Source organism: Eptatretus burgeri, chromosome 3, assembly GCF_056783735.1.
Source record: "Eptatretus burgeri isolate ZD-2024b chromosome 3, Ebu_testis_v1, whole genome shotgun sequence".
Classification (NCBI taxonomy): domain Eukaryota; kingdom Metazoa; phylum Chordata; class Myxini; order Myxiniformes; family Myxinidae; genus Eptatretus; species Eptatretus burgeri.
The window spans coordinates 74,869,378-74,888,119 of record NC_140963.1 but is presented as its reverse complement, the minus strand read 5'-3'; the positions used below and the strand labels follow the sequence as shown (position 1 = coordinate 74,888,119).

Genomic DNA, 18,742 nt, shown 5'->3' with positions numbered 1-18,742 from the left:
CTGTGGACCGAACCACACAGCTTTTGTCGGGTGCCGCACCACGGAGCATCCCTCCCCCCGAAACGCTCAGGTACCAAAAACTGTGACCTCAACTCTGTCCCTGGCTGCAAAAGACCTTTGGCTTTCATTGGGTTTATTTTGTCTGAGTGTGTGTCTGAGTGTGTTGGCGCCTGTCCGTTAGATAAACCTGTATAAGATCTTTATTGCTGTAATTGTTGCTTTTATTAATTTCGCGTCAAGACTGCACTATGACCGCTTTTGTAAGTTGCTTGTATAATTGTCGCACCCCACACCTCTCTCATCTTTCCTCTGCATTACATATCGAATAAACGTTTTTGTTGTGCCACATGCTTTCCCCCGCTTATCTCTCTATAATTCCAGCTGTGTGTGTGTGTGTGTGTGTGTGTGTGTGTGTGTGTGTGTGTGTGTGTGTGTGTGTGTGTGTGTGTGTGTGTGTGTGTGTGTGTGTGTGTGTGTGACCGCTGTTTCTCGACAACCACTGGTCCGATCGAATTGAAACTTGCCAGCTATATTGCTAGGGAACCTGACTATGTGCCTTTTCAAGGTTTGATATTAATTGGACAAGTGCTTCCCAAGTTATGGCCATTTATTTACCAAACCAATGACAAGACACGTTGCTGCGTAGGCGTGGCCGATGGGGAAAGAGCACCATTTAGTTACCATGGCGTAGAAGTGCCAATGTTCAATGGCAGCGAATGTCATGGCAAGCAAAGACAGGGAGGTAAACTTGATTTTAATTTGGATTTTAATTAACTCTGTGTGTGTAAGTATCACAGCAGTTGTTGCTTCAATGCAAGCGATAATTCGTGGAATGCATGTCAACATTCAGTACGGCATGCACCACTTCCGGATAGTGATGACTTACTGTATTCTAATAATTTCTCGATTTCTTATGCGCATTTATGAATAAACACAATGCCCCAATCCAGTCGTCGTTTACGAGAGCGAAGGAACGGCCTGTGTGGTTGTTTGAAACGTTTTTTTGGGGGGGGGGGCTTGCACGTACGGCCACGCACGTACGGGCACGCGAGAGCAAAGGAACAGCCTGTGTGTTTGTTTCTGGTACGCGGTTTGAAAGTTTTTTTTTTTTCTTTGCACTTACAGCCACGCACTACGGGCACATACTAGTTGTAAATAAATAATTGTAGAAATGTTCCCAGCTCACCTTTGTTTTTCCTATATTGGTCCAGCATGGTACGAATCTGAGTTTAGCCGGGTCTTTATTCCCGATAATCCATCCCTTCTAGCCGGTACGTCTTTGGCAGTGCCGCTCTACTGCATCCGATCCGGAAAGGTAGTTGGTAGTTGGTGGAGTGATCCGGTTCGGACAAGGTGTACCGAGGGCGTGGTTCCCCGGTCTTCAAAACTGCGTGGTTAATTAGGTAACTTTATTCTGGACAAGAGGACCCGACGCCACACGGTTGAGGTAATGGTGTCCACGGTCGGTTAAGCGACCCGCCGCATCACGGAATTATCCGTGAGCGACGGCCTACAATTCCGGGGAGTCTGGTGAGAATTGACGTAGCTTTCCCCCACCTAGTGGTCTTCTCACCCGACCCCGCCGGCCCGCAACAATATATATATATATATATATATATATATATATATATATATATATATATATATATATATGTATATGTATGTGTGTATATTGGGTAGTCGATCAAGTCGAAATTTTTTTTTTTTTTTGAGATTTGTACAACCATTATTATCAGTATTTAAAATGGCGATTTCAGTTAATACAATGGCAATTTTGATGAAACTTGGTTGGGAGGTTCATACCATGACCTAGTTGTGTGTCAATGAGAACCGTTGCTATGGACACCACTGTTGCCTAGCAACGGGACTTTGAAATATTTGGAAAATCATAAAAAAATATTTTTTTCAAAAATCGGGCTACGAGCGACTGCGGGCAGTACATTCAGCCATATTGTCAAAAATTTCCAGCTGGATCCTATGAAAACTGTCGGAGAAGATAGACTTTGAATGAACCCTGGTCGAAAACAATAAAAAAAACGAAGTTTGTTATATCTCAGAGACTATGAGTCAGATATACATGAAACTGGTATGGTAGGTTCATGGTATGTCCTTGTTATGTGTGAGAAAGAACCGTTGCTATGGACCCCTCCGTTGCCTAGCAACGGCCGAAAAACCTCTTAATGTGGGCGTATTTTAACGAAAAAACAATCTGCAGCATTAACCATTGAAGCTGGAATCATGAATTTTCTTGTGCTTAATCCTCAGGCCATTCCCCATCGAACGGGCCCATCGCGTCAGGTTCTATTGGGTAGTCGACTACCCATGTCTGCCTACCGGCTTGTGTGTATATATATATATATATATATATATATATATATATATACACGAGATGAACCATTATGACGTCATAATGAAGGCACAGATGACATCACCATCATTAATATATCTTATTCCAAATGGCAAGTACAGTACTTGACAATGAGCCATGTTTCAATTTTTCCATGGAGCGGTTTCGGAGATATGGTGGTGCAAAGTTTTTCAGTTTTTCTGAGATGGTGCCTGTACCACATGACCTATGACGTCATAATTATGATGTAAAATTCTACAGGAGCCGCACCTATTTGGAAATTTTTGTGTCAATCAGACTAAAAGTTGCTGAGATAATGAATTTTAAAAATGCAGACACGTGCAGTACGTACACACGTTCAGCTCACGATTGCGACCGATCACTTGATCCCGCTTTTTGCTTCATGAGTGCAGGGTAACAACGTCATTAACCTCTTTCCTATGTAAAATCCTTTCCTCCAAGCAGTGTAGCCTGAGTGTGAATCCTGACCCAGCTATAAACTGTCATCCCGCTGTTTCACAGGCACGGTAATTCAACAATGTGTGCCGTCCCTCGGAAGGATGTTAAACTGTGTGTGCAATCTGCCGGCATAAGTTGGTGGACATTAAAGATCCCACGGTGTCCCTCGTGAAGATTAGGCGAGCTATCACCGGCATCATGAACAAATTCCAAATTCTTGCACTAACTACTGCTGGGATGTCAATGGCAAACCACTAAGCATAACCCTTGCCACGAAACTGCTTCAGCAGTACTGGACTTGCCTTTGGGCAGAACAGCAGACTATGAATATAAAATCACATTGTCAAACTCCGGAACCAATAAATACAGAGCTGGAGAAACCTAATGGAAAATATCAGGGAGGGTTAATGCTTCACCTTTGAAAGCAAACGTCACAATCGAATGAGTCATGTAATTTATTCTGACCTGCACAGCATGCTCTATTGTCCGTTACAGATGATACGTTTTCAGAGGTCCAATTGAAACTGGTATTTATACCCACAAGTTGGAATAACTCACCTGCCTGGTCTGTCATTATAATCAAATTGACATTTTATGCTTCAATGCATGTGTTCAAGTGTCTTGATAATTACAATAACAGCCACTGTTGAACTAACAGCTAAATCAAATGTATACTCAGACGTTGACTATTATCCTCCTGACCTCTAACATTTTCGTTTTCGATGCAGCATAATATACATTTCATGCTCAACGTTATATTTTCATCATAGAGTATTTCAAGGGCAAAGAAAAGCAGAAAGTACTTACTAATTCTGTGGAAAGAGGATGGTGTACGAGGAATTATTTGACAAATGGAATGAAAGAAAAAATATTGGGAATTACATCGCAAAATGATTATTGACTCATGGATAGATGGGTATGTGCTCCACGAAACCAGAAAAAAACGAACCATCAATAGATGAAACAAATACCATAATAGTGTGGGCAGAATGCACCGAGTATTGTCCATAATTGGAAATTGTAAAAATCTTTGGGAATGGATTTGTTTGTTTGTTTTATTTATTTATTTATTTGTTTGTGAGATGTCGTAATTTAGTATTGAAGCCCAAGTTAATGTAAGGTGGTGGGCCTTCTGCTAAAATTACTGCAGCACCTGTGGTGATAGTGTTTGATATTTTGTTGCAGCAGCAGTTAATAAAAGGTGATTTATGTTCAAGCCCAGATAATATGCATTGAGGAGCATTGAGGAAGGTGGTGGAGCAGATAAGTGTGATGTTAACCGATATCTTTGACGGCTCATTGGAGTCAGGACAGGTACTTGTGGCTCGAAGAGTAGCAAGGATAGGGTACCACATATACGTTTGTTGGCTAAGGTGAGAGCTTGTGGTGTGGCTGGCACAGTAGCCAACTGGATTGGAAACTGGTTTCGTGATAGGAACCAAAGAATGGCTGTGAATGGGAGAATGCCATGCTGGGAGGTTGGAATTTGTGGGGTACCTCAGGGATAGGATAGTTTTCATACTATAATTCAAGAAGCATCTGTTTGCTTGTTTGTTTGACTTCTATGTACTCCTGAACTGCTGGATAGAATGAGTTGTGGTGACTGTACTGGAGGTCAGGTTGTTGGTGGTAAAAAAAAATACATCAAAGCCTCAGGAGTTCAGAGTGGAGGGAGCACCCCAATTCTTGCATCATATGGTGGCACTCCCAGTGGGAGGGGAGTTTGAATTAGGCAGATTATTCTATTATTTGACATTCTACACTTTAGCCACACAGTGCTGGCAGGACACCACACAATGTTGGCTGCAGATGCCAGGGAGTCAGACAAATGGAAAACTCCAAACTGGATTAAGTTTCACATGCAACCATCAAAGTGAGCTTTGGATACATCCTCCTCTTCTGACTTAAGCTTTGTGAATGGTGAAGCAATTTTAAGGATAAAGATACGTGCCACTTGCCTCAGAATTATTGTCCTCCATGCAGGGTTGGCCGGAGATCAAATTGTGCCTCAGACAAGGGACGTCTTGGATAGCCCATCTCCATTTGTTCAACTTTGGAATACCTGAGCGGGTAGTGAGTGCAGGCAGTGGTAAGGGGGAAGCGAGTGCAGGCAGTATTGAGGGAGTATCAAATGCAGGTACTTGTGAGGGTGCAGTAAGGGCATGCAGTACTGGTGATGTTATAGCAAGGATATTCAGTGGTGAGGGGGTCGTGAGGGTGGAGATGCTTAATATAATGGAGGGTGTAGACTAAAACAAAGTGCAGAAGAATTTTTCAGTGGAAAAGACTGATAGGGTAGGGACTAGTCCTGACAGTGAAGAAGAGGAAGGTTAAGACGGTATGAGGCAAGGATGTTTCACTGAGAGGGTAGTATTTTTTTGTTTTGTTTTTGTATACATTGTCGAGGCTCGTATGACAGCTAAAAGTTAAAGTAGTTAAAGCATGGAATGGTCTCCCTGGAAAGGTAGTGGCAACAGAAAGAGTAAATAGGTTTAAATTGGAATTAGATAGGTACCTTGGAGCATTGGAGACAGGGGTACAGGGATATTGGCAGAATTTGTAGGTAGCTTGTGGATGCATGAGTGATTGTGTACACCTGTGCTTCGTGTGATGTCTATGAGAGGGTCTTGTCAAGGGATAGTGTGTAGTTGGTGTGTATTCTTCACCCTAAAACCACCTTTGCCTACCCCTCTCAACCCCCCCCCCCCAAAACAGAAAAATAATTGTTGTTGGTGTAGCACAGGCATAATGGACCGAATGGCCTCCTCCTGCATCAAATTTCCTTGTTATTTCTTCGTGGCAGGTGCACTCTCAGCCCGGCAGACAGCGCACCCCAAATCCAGCACCCCAGGCGGTCGGTCATCTGAGTTGCCTGTCCCCAAATCTGGCCCTGCCTGCATGCTTCCTAATCTTGTGACTACAGTTTCGTGAAATATCACTTCTGATCAAAACGTCTCTTGTGCATTCGACATACAGAGACAGCTTATACTGTTGAGTTGATTCCAGTATTATGGGTATAATGCAACAGCTTGGATATTTAATAACCAGCAAGTACTGGTGCAAAGCTTTCAGTACAACAACTGGTTTGTTATCAAGGTCTCTTGAAAAAACAGCTTAATTATGACATGTAGTGGACTATAACTCTAGCTTGATGTAATCTGCAGTGAAAAAGATTAGCAGAAACCTGATGTTTGCAATTGTCTGATGGGATCCACTATTTTTGATGACCGTGATATTCAGTGAGTGTCCACTCCAAATGGTTGATGATTCAACCCTATTCCTAACAAGATGAAGTCGGATGACAAAGCTTTCATCTTATCCATTGTTTGTGTAATTATTTTTATTACACTTGATCTAAGGCTCGTAGTGAAACACACACACACACACACACACACACACACGGACATGGAAATCAGCCAAAATCACTGCCTTACATAAAAATGCGCAAAAACTGATTGCCTTAACTACACAGACCTATCAGCTTAATTCTAAGTTCCAATCATCAGCAAGGTCATGGAATCCATCATCGCAGATAGGAAATATTTCCCTTTCTCCAACAACCTCATCTCAGGTCACCAATTTGGTTTCAGACCAGCTCACTCCACCTTGAACATACTGCTTCTACTCGCACAACAATGGTTGAGGCTCTCAATGTCAGGCATGAGATCAGAGCTGTCTCTGTGGAAATATCTCATGCTTTTGAGACAGCCTTGCATCCTGCCTTGCTCTCCAAACTTTCTGCGTATGACATCTGATACCAACTCCACACATGGCCGATTGTTTTCCTCTACTCTCACAGCCAACGGGTGGCTCTCAATGAAATCCTTTAATTGCCTCTCCCTGTCAAGGCTGGAGTACCCCAAGGCAGTGTTCTGGGCTCAGTCCTATTCCTCATCTTCATAAATGATCTCTCTGACTCTCTGGAAAATCCTCTTTATCTATTTGATGATGACTCACCCTCTGCCATGACATCCATCCTCCTTCAGAATGGTAGGCTGCAGCCTCTTCCCTCTCTTCGGACTGTGGTAAAATCACAAACTAAAACACTTGGAATATGTCTTTTAATCCTGACAAATCTCACTCTCAAAATCTCTCTCCGAAAGGATCATCTGACAACTCTTCGGCAATACCACAGCATTATTTCATGCCCATAGTTGTTCACCAAGGTCATGGAGCACTTCGAGGCATCGAAGTGCGACTACCATCCAATGTGATATGATGGGTACTGACCAAGATTGGCATGGGTGGTGGAGGAGGGAGGGGGATGGAGGAGTATTTGCAAGGGGACAATATTTGAAATTTAGGCACGTAATATGATGACATCAAATTATACAGATAGCATCTTGCAATGCCAGGCATCATATGAATACAAAAGCTGTAAAAGGGTTAATGAGAAAGTTCAAAATTTTTATACATGTAACTTCACGGAGGAGCATGTTTAGGAAATGCAGTTTGATAGATGTGCAAACGGCCTGTTTCACTAATGGTGATTGGGTACTGAAATAAAGAGGTACTTACTAATATAAAGTCGATGAATGAGTAGTATCGATAATATAAAATATAAATGAAATTAGTCCAATCCAGAAACCAAAAAAGTCTAAAACCAATAGGCAATATCCCGAACAAATGTCAAAGACAATAAAATCAAATTAATCCAGCAAAGTTAGTTCGCAATGACATGGAAACAAGATATGACCAGAGAAAATATTTTCCTTCATATACAGTATATACCATCAAGCCGGATGGGTTAACCCCTTGTTAACGTCTCCTGCATTAATCCCTTCCAGTGTTTATCATTTATCAAGTTGGTCTGAATGGATAAATGCCAGAGGCCATTAACAAACAATTATGGGCAGATAAAATAGAAGCACCTGAGAGGGGATTAACTTTAAAAAATTTAGTAGCTAAATTAGCAACATATGAAATCAATCCATTGATGGGAGATTAGAATTAGTTCTGTGGTCCAGACTGATTTCTGCAGTCTGGATGTGGATCGCGGTCCGCCTTTTGAGGACCCTCATTTGTATATCATACTAAACGATAAAACCAACGAACGCTGCTCAAATTATACCGCCATATAACGTCGAAACACCGAATCCAGGCAAGGGCTATCAAGATCACATAGCATGACATTGACAGGTCACGTGATAGGTAGACACAGTTACATGCCATTGTCACGTGACACAGTTACATGCCATTGTCTTTGGGCATGTGACGCTCTGTGAATGGGACTGAGGCTCCACCAGCTGACATTTATTTACAGATATGTTCGCTTATGGAAATTTACGGAGAGTTTTGCGATTTTTCATCAGGATCTCGAACATCAACTTTCTAACCCTCATAGAAAGTAGGAAACATTTATAAGAGTGGGTGAGTATTTCAGTGGATAGATGGAGCTTTATATATTAGATATCTTTTAAGAATAAAATTTGTCGTGTCTTGGACTATTGTGAGTATCTCTTTCGCAGAACATTTTGAATGCCCCCATCTAACCTAATATAATATACAAATTAGTTTGCATTGGAATATTTAAGCTGGTATGCCCCTTGAAAGATCCACATGCTTTCAGATTTGACAACCAATTAACACCATTTCCAAAGGCAGCCAGGAGGTTACGCTCCATGAAGCATTTAATCCCAATGGGCAGTCCGTATAATAACCTTGTATGATGTTTCTATGGATAGCATGAAATTTTCGTGAAATTCTTATCAAATTTTAGCAGATTGCCTGATAAATTAAAAGGAGAAATGGGAATATATAAGGGAGCAAGTGAGAGCAGGAGTTTCATCACAAACAAAAGTAACTGCTCTTGATCAGATGCTCGCACTATACTTTCCACCCAACGTCTCGTTTCTGCTGTTCCTTATTCAATATTTTGCTTTCCAATGAAACCTCCCAAACTCGCTTGCTTTCATTGTTTTAGCTTTTCAATCACTATGTAATCTGAATTCGTCGAATATATTCATTGTTATGTTTTAACTCTGCCTGTACTACTCAACATATTGGTGTGCTGCCGCTCCCAAGCCCGGATAAAGGAGGAGGGTTAGTCTACCGCCAGCTCCCATGCCACGTAAAATGTCATTGCTACAGAAACGAATAAGAGATTGAATCAAACTTATCAATGTAATGGAAAGAGTAGCATGACAGACAGTGTGCCGATGAAGAGTGGGAGTGACAGCCCTACAAAAGCTTCTCGTTTGAACGGCACTTTCTTCATGGCTGAACACCTCTTTAATATGGGCTGTTGGAATGTTAGAACATTGTACAAGCCATCTAAAACCCAGAAATTGGTAAATGAAATGGAACAATATGACTAATAGATATATTTGGAGAGACTGGATGAAGATGGACAGGATACAATAAGATTTCAATTGATAAGATGACTGTAATAATAGCCAGATTAATCAACCTGGGGACTGCAGTCACTGAGGGTGTGGAATTGGGGAAGATGAACTCAGATCTCAGATTACAAAAGTTACAGCATCACTTAACAAGTTGAAAAATATTTGGAAAATAAATGAGCACAAGGACTAAATCCAGCTCTACAATAGCAATGCCATATCTGTGATTTGTATGGAGGAGAGACGTGGCCTATTACAAAGAAAATACAAATAATAATTGACACATGGATTCCATGAGCGTCGGGAAAGTTATGAGGATTAGAAACATGGATTTAAGGAAACTGACAAAACAGAAACCTACCTGCAAGAGAAATTTTGAGAACAGTGACTGAGATGGTTTGGGCACATAGTAGGAATGGAAATAACTAGATTCCCAAGACAAGTCATCGACTGAAAACAAACAGGGAATATAAAGTCAGGAAGATCTTGGACCACTTGGAAATCAACAGTCAAGTCAATGGACATTGAATGGAATGAGGCACTCAAACTAGCAAAAGAGAGAACTGTTTGGAAACAAATTGTATCTGCCCAATGTGACATATGACAGGCACAGTAGTAGGAGTCATAGTAGTAGTAGTAGTCAAAATAGTATTCATTGTATGAAGAACCTTTATCACCAAACTGTTCAATAGCATCTCATACCCATTGTTTGCAAGTGAAGCCCAGTAAGGCATGGGCACAGTCGTAATCCACTGCGGCCAAGGAGACATGACTTTTAAACTGTAAAAGTGCTCAGTCGTGCCTTGGCATACAACACTGAAAAATCGATATTGCACAGTGATTTACGTGTGTTCCACTCCATGCTTCCATTGCCTTCACCATGTGTTGTTGGTGGTCGTTTTCAAAGAAACACCTGTTTTGTTAAACTGTGTGAAGCATTATTTAAACCAATTTTCCAACTATTTAATGATTGCTGCATTTATAAGATAAATGTGTTCTTGATGTAAGAGGCAACGGTGTCGTTTTCATCCAGAATTTATTCCACAGGTAAATTTTATGTCTTCCAAAGTGCAAGGTTTGAGAAAACCTAAGACCTGATTTCAGAATACAGCCAGAATGTGTTCCAACATTTATTTGACCCAAGAGAAACCTGGCTCAACTGCTCATTCAGGGATTTTTAGGCCAAAGAAAAAGAACTGCACTCAGTCTTGAAATCGCATAGTCTAGCAAGAGTATTGTACTGGTAATATGCATGTCCCTCTGGATTTTTGTCCATTTTTTGCATCTTTTGTCAAGTGTGAACATCTATATCTCCCAAGTTTCCGCACATTGCCATGAGGCTTTCCCAATATAGATGAAGGCAATAAATCGTTGTGCTGATGTCAAATGTGCTTCAGACTGGTTGACATTATCATGATCATTCTGCAGCATTGCAGATGCCAAAAATAGCCTCCTGGTGCTTATGGAGTCATTTGTGAGTATTGTAAATGTGGCGTGCAGGTATATTGCTGCATATAATGTGTTGGAGATTTGAGAAACGTCGACATGCAAAAATTTATGGGCATCGGAATGTTGAAAATGCCTTTGGTGCTCGTTATCATCATGCAGTTTAGGGATGCATGTATCTGTAAAAGTCAGCCTGGTGTGCTTGGATAATGAGCTGTTGTAGAGAAATATTGTGACTTGCTTTTTTTCGTGATGATAGTCTGGTTTTTGTGTGCTTCTGAAAGCAGGTTACTGCAGAAATTAATGATAGGTTTATCATCGTGCTTGTTATATCAAATAAATTATAACGAGGTTCAAATTTGATCCATACCTTTGGGTTGGCCTGCGACCATTTCGCAACAATGATAATTATTTGATAGGATCTCAGGTCCAAATCCCATTTAATGGGATGATTTGTCCATTGTCTGCTTATGTCCTTGAAATTCATGTTAAGTATAATGATGTTCTGTCCCACATGAAATATGTACACATGCTCCTCCATGAATCACACATCCCTGTAAAAATAAGTAAAGATTAGAGAGAAATAAAAAACAAAAGATTTATAGAGTTGTTGAAGGATTGTTATATAATACAATGATACAACAGAGGATAAACTGAAGTATCAAAGGGTAATTTTCATATATATGGTTACGTTTGTGGGGGAGGGACAGTAATTAGATTATGTCCGAAGACTGTGTATATCGACATGGAGATCTTTCCCTGTATTAAGTATGTGTTTATGGCAAGGAGTCTATGTAAAACATTGTCTAGGAAGGAGACGGGAGGTTGTGCTTGTAAAGATAGGTCAAGGCATCTCCTCTCGTGTTCTCCTCTGTTAAGTCAGGAAGGCTTGAGCATGTATTTACTAACCAACAGAGGGAGTTAACTCTTTCCCCACAGCTGTGGGGATTTGTTCAATGTCCAAGGTGGAGATTGGTGGAATGCCTTGAGGCAGATACTTGTTGATTGCCACATACCGGGGATTGGTGGAAGACCTTTTGACGGGATTTGGATGAAGACCTCGGGTGGGGATCGCCTGCACGATTTAAGCCAGGAGTATACACATGTGACAATATTAATACTTCTGGACCTATGTGCTCCTTTTTATACAATTGATCATACAGTTTTAGGATATCATCTTCATTTTTGTTTAGGTGTTTATCGACCTGCACTTGAATGGTTATAAATCTGATTTTACAAATTGTACATTCACCCTCGATATTGCTGATCATTCATCGATCTGCCAGTGTTCCTCACAGATCTGTTCTTTAACTTTTGCTCTCTCATTATTGCATTTACTTGACACAATTTTACGAAATCTTAGTCACTTTTAATTTTTACACAGATGACACCGACATCTATTTGTCCAAGAAACCTGGCAATGCTGTCTTCTACAACACTGCATCTGTGTCTTGCCGAAACTCAAAATGGGATGTCCATGGACTCTCTAAAACTAAATGCTTTCAATACTTACATGCTGACCGTAAGCTCATCATCAGTCCTTGTAAACTTCAACCCCAGGTTGTGAAACCTGTGGATCATCGCCTGATAACTGATATTTTGGTCTCTAACTTAGGAGTCACAATGGACCCGACTTTCTTTTTGTCCACTCGTGGCTAAAATCTGCAACTAGAACAACACTCGGTGGAGCACATACCTCCACAAGGCTGAACAGTTATATTTTGTATAGCATTGTACTGAACAGTTCATGTTTTGCTCTGGATCCAGACATGACCTAAAATCGTATCGACTTGTTCTTGTCACCTAAACAACTTATCCACCTTGTTTTGTCATAACTCATCCACAACTTTTTGACCCACACATAACCTCCATCTACCTTTCGTAGGCAGAGGCAACTACTCTCTGACTGAAATATCTTTGCATTATTAGTCCTTCCTCTCCTCTTTTTCACTCTCAGGCTATGGCCCCTTTTCCTATCACTGTACTGTATATTCTGCTGAAAAAGTCTGCACTTATTTTGTCTATACCTTCATTATCTTAAACATCTCAATCAAATCCCTAAGTAATCACCTCCTTTCTAATATATAAAGTCCTGTCTCCTTAAGCTGCAACTCTTAACTTAGTCTTGCTAGCCTCTGAAACAATGTAGTAGCCCTGCACTGTACCCTCTCAATGACAGCTATGTCCTTCCTCATATGAGGTGGCCAAAACTAAACATAATATTCCAGATGAAGGCCTCACTAAATTCCTATACAGTGTTAACACGACCTATTTTGATTTATAATTAATCCTTTATAAATGCAACCTAAAACCCTGTTAGCCCATGGGCTGAATAGGGCTACCGTTCCCCCCTCCCCACCAGTTCTCCACTTGGTTGGTATATTTTTGTTCCTTCGGATGTCCTGGGTGAGAAAAAAAAACATGTTAACACACAATATCTTGGGTTGAAATTGTACTTTGGACACCTTGTTGAGAGCTACCCATCATCACGTGAAGCTATTTTCGTACTCTGAAATTTTGTGGGAATGGTTGCTTATCAGGCTCCTGACTCATTTTGAATGCAATGCTCATTGAATGTTGTACAAATTTTAAAGGTTAATCAACTGCCTGTTCAATGGTGTATCAAACGTGCATTTCCAATGAATATTCATCCAAACAGTCATGCAATCACAATAACTTATAATCTAAGCAAACGCTTCATCAAATTTATCAATGAAATTAACCAGACTGAGTCTGATTATTTATATGTAACCTTAAATACTGTTTAATCCATTGTATCAATTAGAGGGATCCCTTGGTAAAGTTTTGAGATCAAACTTGATAGCTTGTGATGATTTTTCAGTGTGCACAGCCAATATATTAAGCTTGCATCATCGCGCAATTTATCCACAACATGGCTCCTCACAAATGACTTTGCAGTCTACGGGTGATGGAGATTCAGAGATCACCTACTGCACTCTAGCCTAAAATGACTGGTATTTTTTGTTCATTTGGAGGTCCCGAATGAGAAAAATTATGTTCACTTCTATTTGTTTGGATGGAATTGTACTTTAGACTCGATATTTATAAATTATCAGATGTTGCGAAAAGCGAATTTTCATGTTGAAATTTAAGGAGTGTGTGTGATTCCTTAACAGACAGTCCATCCCATCTTGAATGTTTGTACCAATCATGTAGAACACTTGGAACAGGTCATTGATTTCCTTCTTCAGTTATGTAAATATTATGATTATCCTATAAATAATGACCTTATTCGAGTATTCTAATCACAATATGGATTGAGGAAAATGCTGGATTTAATGTTAAAATGAACTCAAAGGCACATCGTTGCTGCAGTTGTGATATTTGATCACGTAACTAATGTAGACACGTCAATATTGGTGGTGGCAGCTATGTAAAGGTTAGTGCTTCTTTCCAACAGATGACGTTGACCGATATCATCCAAAGCTGAAAAATGGATCAACCGGAGATGACAAAGAAAAGAAAGCGCAAGTACAGTGAAGACTTTGAGTCTAGAAAGAAAGAAGATTGTGTGCTTCATTTCAGTGCTTCCAAGTGTGAACATTTCACATTCTTCTCTGAAACAAAATATGTTGAAGAGACTACAAAGTCTGCACCAAATACCACTCTGGTGACTCACACAACCACCAGGCTGTGCATCAAGAGGATGGAACACACCTGCAAACTAATACCCATCCCAAATGAGGAGAACCAAGGATACCACAGTGACTTATCATTGTTTTACAATGAACCGAAACAGATTGGCCAAATCTACTGAATCAAATCCTGAACCATCATTCTCATCACCTGGCTCAAGGAGATCCTCAGCAGATTGAGCCAAACATATTCTAGCCTGAATGCCGATTCTGTAACAAAGAAGATCGTAAAAAGACAAAGATCAAGGGTATATGGACAACTGAAGCTATTTCAAGATTTGAATTTGATGGAGGGGAAACTATCATTGAAATAGCAGAAATAAAAAAGGATGAAAAGCTTCTTGTGCAGATCAGAGGATTGGTCTTCTTTGCTTGTGAAGCACAGTACCATAGACGTTGTCACCGAAAATATGTTGCAGACGCACGCTGGTGGAAGAGCGAGGATCAGTGGCGTGCAGAGGTCTGGTGATGCCCAGAGCAAATCTTGATTGTATGCCCCCAAAGACTAAAGTATAAGGCCTAATATGCTGAGAAATATTATGAGAAAGGAAAACATTTTGAATATATAAACACAGATGAAATAAATGCTTTATTCGATTTTAATATAAATCAATCAAATTTATTAAGTTATTTTCCCTAAATGATACCTCCTGTCACAAAACACCTGAACTACTTCACTTTTTACATCAGCTGTGAGAAATTCTTTTTCAATGCTTATGAAAGCCAGGTTGGTCAGTCGCTCCTGTGACATAGAAGACCTCAGATATGTTTTTATTAATTGCAGTTTTGAAAATGACCTTTAACAGCTTGCGACTGAAAATGCGATTGTAAGCAGTAATCTGTATGAAACACACAGCGTCGGAAAGATATCCCTCCCATACTGCAGTAAAGACTCCAGAGCATCTTTAGGATCAGGGGGAACTCTATTCCCTCCAGCTCGAAGGAGCATCACAAAATCAATAATTTCGTCATATAACTGAATTGCAACCACATCATTGTCATAATTTGCAAAGTCTGAACATTCCTTTTTTAATTTCTCTCTTTCTTGTTCATCTTCAATCACTACTGAATTCAAGTTCAGAAGAAAATAAAATCAGTCACTGAGTCTTTGAAGACGGAACACTGAACACTGTGCTCTTCAATTCCAGTTTTTAATCTGTTTACAATCTTTTCCATTACTCTATTCATTTCTTCTTGTGCCGTCACACAAGACGGTGGAGGCTCTCACTCGCTCAGCTCATTAAGGATGTCTATGGGGGGGGGGGGTTGGAGGATGCCCCTGGAGGATGGAGGAGGAGGATCCATGTCATTGCAAGGATGCCCCTCTTTCAGTCAGTTGAGATGATGCCTGTGTTCCAGGAGGAGCACAGAACTGCATGCAATGACATGAGTACAGCATTTCCACCAGCCCAGAGAAGTTCAGCATGGGTGCCACAGATCCCAGCAGCTTTACCCCATTTCAACCGGTTCACTGCAGCTTGTGTACCACCATACACTCCAAACCGTATCTTGCTGACTCTCTAGGCATTATTCTTCTCCTTGTTTGTGCAATTGGTATTCCCCAATTTTCACAATATTCATTGGCTAAATCTATTGCATTGTGGATAATTTCATCATTCTTCAAATTCAAGATATGAATAAGTCCTCTCAGATCACAAGAAGCTTCATGGAACCCCATTTTCGGATCCTGCAAACGTTTTCAGACTTTCTCCACTGATGATAAAACTGAGTACCAAAAATTTAATAAAGCTATAAACGGGAACTGTTAAATAGAGTTCAGTAGCGATCCTGCATCAGATTTAGTTTCCCTTGAAAATTCTCCTTCCAGCAGGTGTTGAAGGCTTGCAATAACGTTGTCACACTCTTCGTGGATTACTTGCACAGCATCATGGCTGAAACTCCATCTTGTGTCACACTGTCTTTTCACAGTCTGAGTGACAAAAGATTTTAACACTTCCCAACGAGAAGTAGACGAAGAAAAAAAAGTAAAGTTTTTCCAGAATGCCAAAAAATGTAACAACAACAGGTTGCACCTCACTTGCATGGACACAGGCCAAATTGAGGCTGTGGTTCTCACAGTTCACAAACACAGCTTTTGGGTTAACTTCAAGAATTTTTTGTTGAACACCTCCTCTCATTCCAGATTACATAACTGCTGCGTTATCATATGCTTGACCACGACAATCATTCATGGAAATTTTGTCTTCCAATTTTTCCTGAATTTTATTTACCAGGCTGACTGCATCTTTCTTGTTGACTTGAAAAAATCCCAGAAATGTCTCCTTTATTTCTACTTTTCTGTTTTCATCAATATGAACGTAACGCAGAATTTCAGAAACCTGATCTTCATGGGCAATATCTGGAGTTGAATCCAGCATTATGCTAAAATATTTTGCGTCCTTAATTTCGGAAATTATATTTTTCTTGACAGTTTCACCAAGATGATTGATTATTTCGTTTTGAATTTTGTTGGACAAGTAGGTGACACTTTTTGGTTTCTCTTTCCCTCTCTGCAAGTGTTTTGCTAAGATGTCATCATATTTGGCCAAAAGTCTGATTGTTGCTAGAAAGTTTCCTGTATTTTCACTGACTGTCTCCGCTGGCTCTGATAACCCAGATATTCCTTCTCCTCGATGTCCACGATAGGCCAGATTCTGTTTTGCCAGAAAGGATATAACCTCGACAATCCGTTCAGTTATAGCTTTCCATCTTTTCTTTTCAGCAGACATTTGCTGTTGAAGTTCAGCATCTATCGTAGTTGAATGACTGAGTCGAACTACGAGGTTCAGGTATTCCCTCATGTGAGCTCTGTGAGAAGGGCTTTTCTCATGGTCAGGTATTCTTGGATCTCTCAGCCAGACAGATAATGTGGTACTCCATTGATAGGAGAGGTATACAAAGGAGAACCTTCAGTGACAGTCCTAAAAATTAAGTGGTTGGAGGCCACTTAAGATTATAGGATTTATCCTGGGCATTCAAATGTTATAAATACAGGTTAGAGAACTGAGACCTTTAACGGAGAGTTGAAGGCTCTGCCATGCTAACAGGGATTGGAGGCTCCTGAAAGGGGGGAGGGTCAGCCCCCCCCCTCCAAGAGAGGGTTGGAGGCCCTGCTCGTTAAGAAGTTCAAGTGCCCATGGGGGAGAACAAATAAGTGTTACAAATGTTTGTCAAGTTACCTCTTTGGATTTCTGTTTGTTCATTGTGCTCACTGGAAGTTTGCTTGCTGTGAGACTCTTACAGTACATTGTTATTGTGTGGTGTTACGGATTCATAAATCCTATATGATTGGAAATGTTAAGTTTTGTGTTAAGGACATAACTTGGGTGTTCCAACCTGGAGGGATAAATTGAGCTGAAGAGCTAAAGAATGCAATTTATTGTCTTTATGCACAAGTTGAAAGAACTGTATTTGTTTTCATCATAATTTGAAAGGATAGAACTCTTGTATTTTTGCATTTATATCTCATTTGCATGCACACTGATTTGCATGTCGTACCAAGTGTTGTATTATTTGAGTTGTTTACATTAAGTAAGTGTTGAAGTGGAGCATGTGTAAGTCCAGTAGTGCTGTGTAAGTGCTGAGCTTGAGTGGGATTTTTTTGGAGTTCCTTGGAGTTCTACTACTTGTATGGAACTAAACCTTCAAGTTGATGAACTGGATTCAAACCTCTTATCTATTGAGGTAAGATTTTATTTTCCTATTTGCAGAGTTTGATTTAAGCATATAATCATTTAATAATTAAATCACTTAATTAATACATTATTATTTTCTCTCACAGGAAATTGTATCTGAAACACAAAATGAAAATACTGCTTTTGCCACAACTTGGGGCGAAATTGTCGGTTTGGTTGAAGACCTTATGAGCGACCAAGACCCACAGAACGAGCTCATCCTTGATGACCCAACCAAAGAGTTATACCTTGGAGACCAGCAAAATCCTGAAAAAGAGTTTTACAGCAATAGTACTCATTGCGAGTTATCAAGACAATACCCACTGAACAAGTTATACCTTGATGAGCCAGAATACAAGTTTTACCTTGGAGACTCACAAATTTTGAAAAAATCAGTAAATGAGTTCTTCCTTGATGGTTTAAATAACTACCTTGGAGACTCAGGAAAAGGGTTCTGTCAAGATGGTTCCAAATATGGGGCCTACCGTGGAGACTCACAAATTTTGAAAAAATCAGTAAATGAGTTATCCTTGGTGGTTTTAAATGTGAAACCTACCTTGGAGGCCTCACAAATTTTGAAAAAATCAATAAATGAGTTCTGCCTTGATGGTTTAAATAACTACCTTGGAGACTCAGGAAAAGGGTTCTGCCAAGATGGTTCCAAATATGGGGCCTACCTTGGAGACTCACAAATTTTGAAAAAATCAGGAAATGAGTTATCCCTTCGAGACTTGGAAAGTTGGGTTTATTTTGGAGACTTGAAATGTGGTTTCTACCACTCTTGGGGATCTAAACCTATCGATGTAGTTCTTTGTTGGA

General features: G+C 40.2%; 1 protein-coding gene across 1 annotated transcript in view; it reads left to right on the top strand.

The window, feature by feature from the left end:
- Positions 1-18,742, top strand: part of LOC147030197 (leucine-rich repeat-containing protein 3-like) — a 95,755-nt gene that overhangs the window by 269 nt on the left and 76,744 nt on the right. Inside the window, exon 1 of the mRNA XM_085874006.1 lies at positions 1-70. This exon is cut by the window's left edge and continues 269 nt beyond it. The gene's annotated coding sequence lies outside the window, so the exon portion shown is untranslated. The remainder of the gene's footprint in view (positions 71-18,742) is intronic.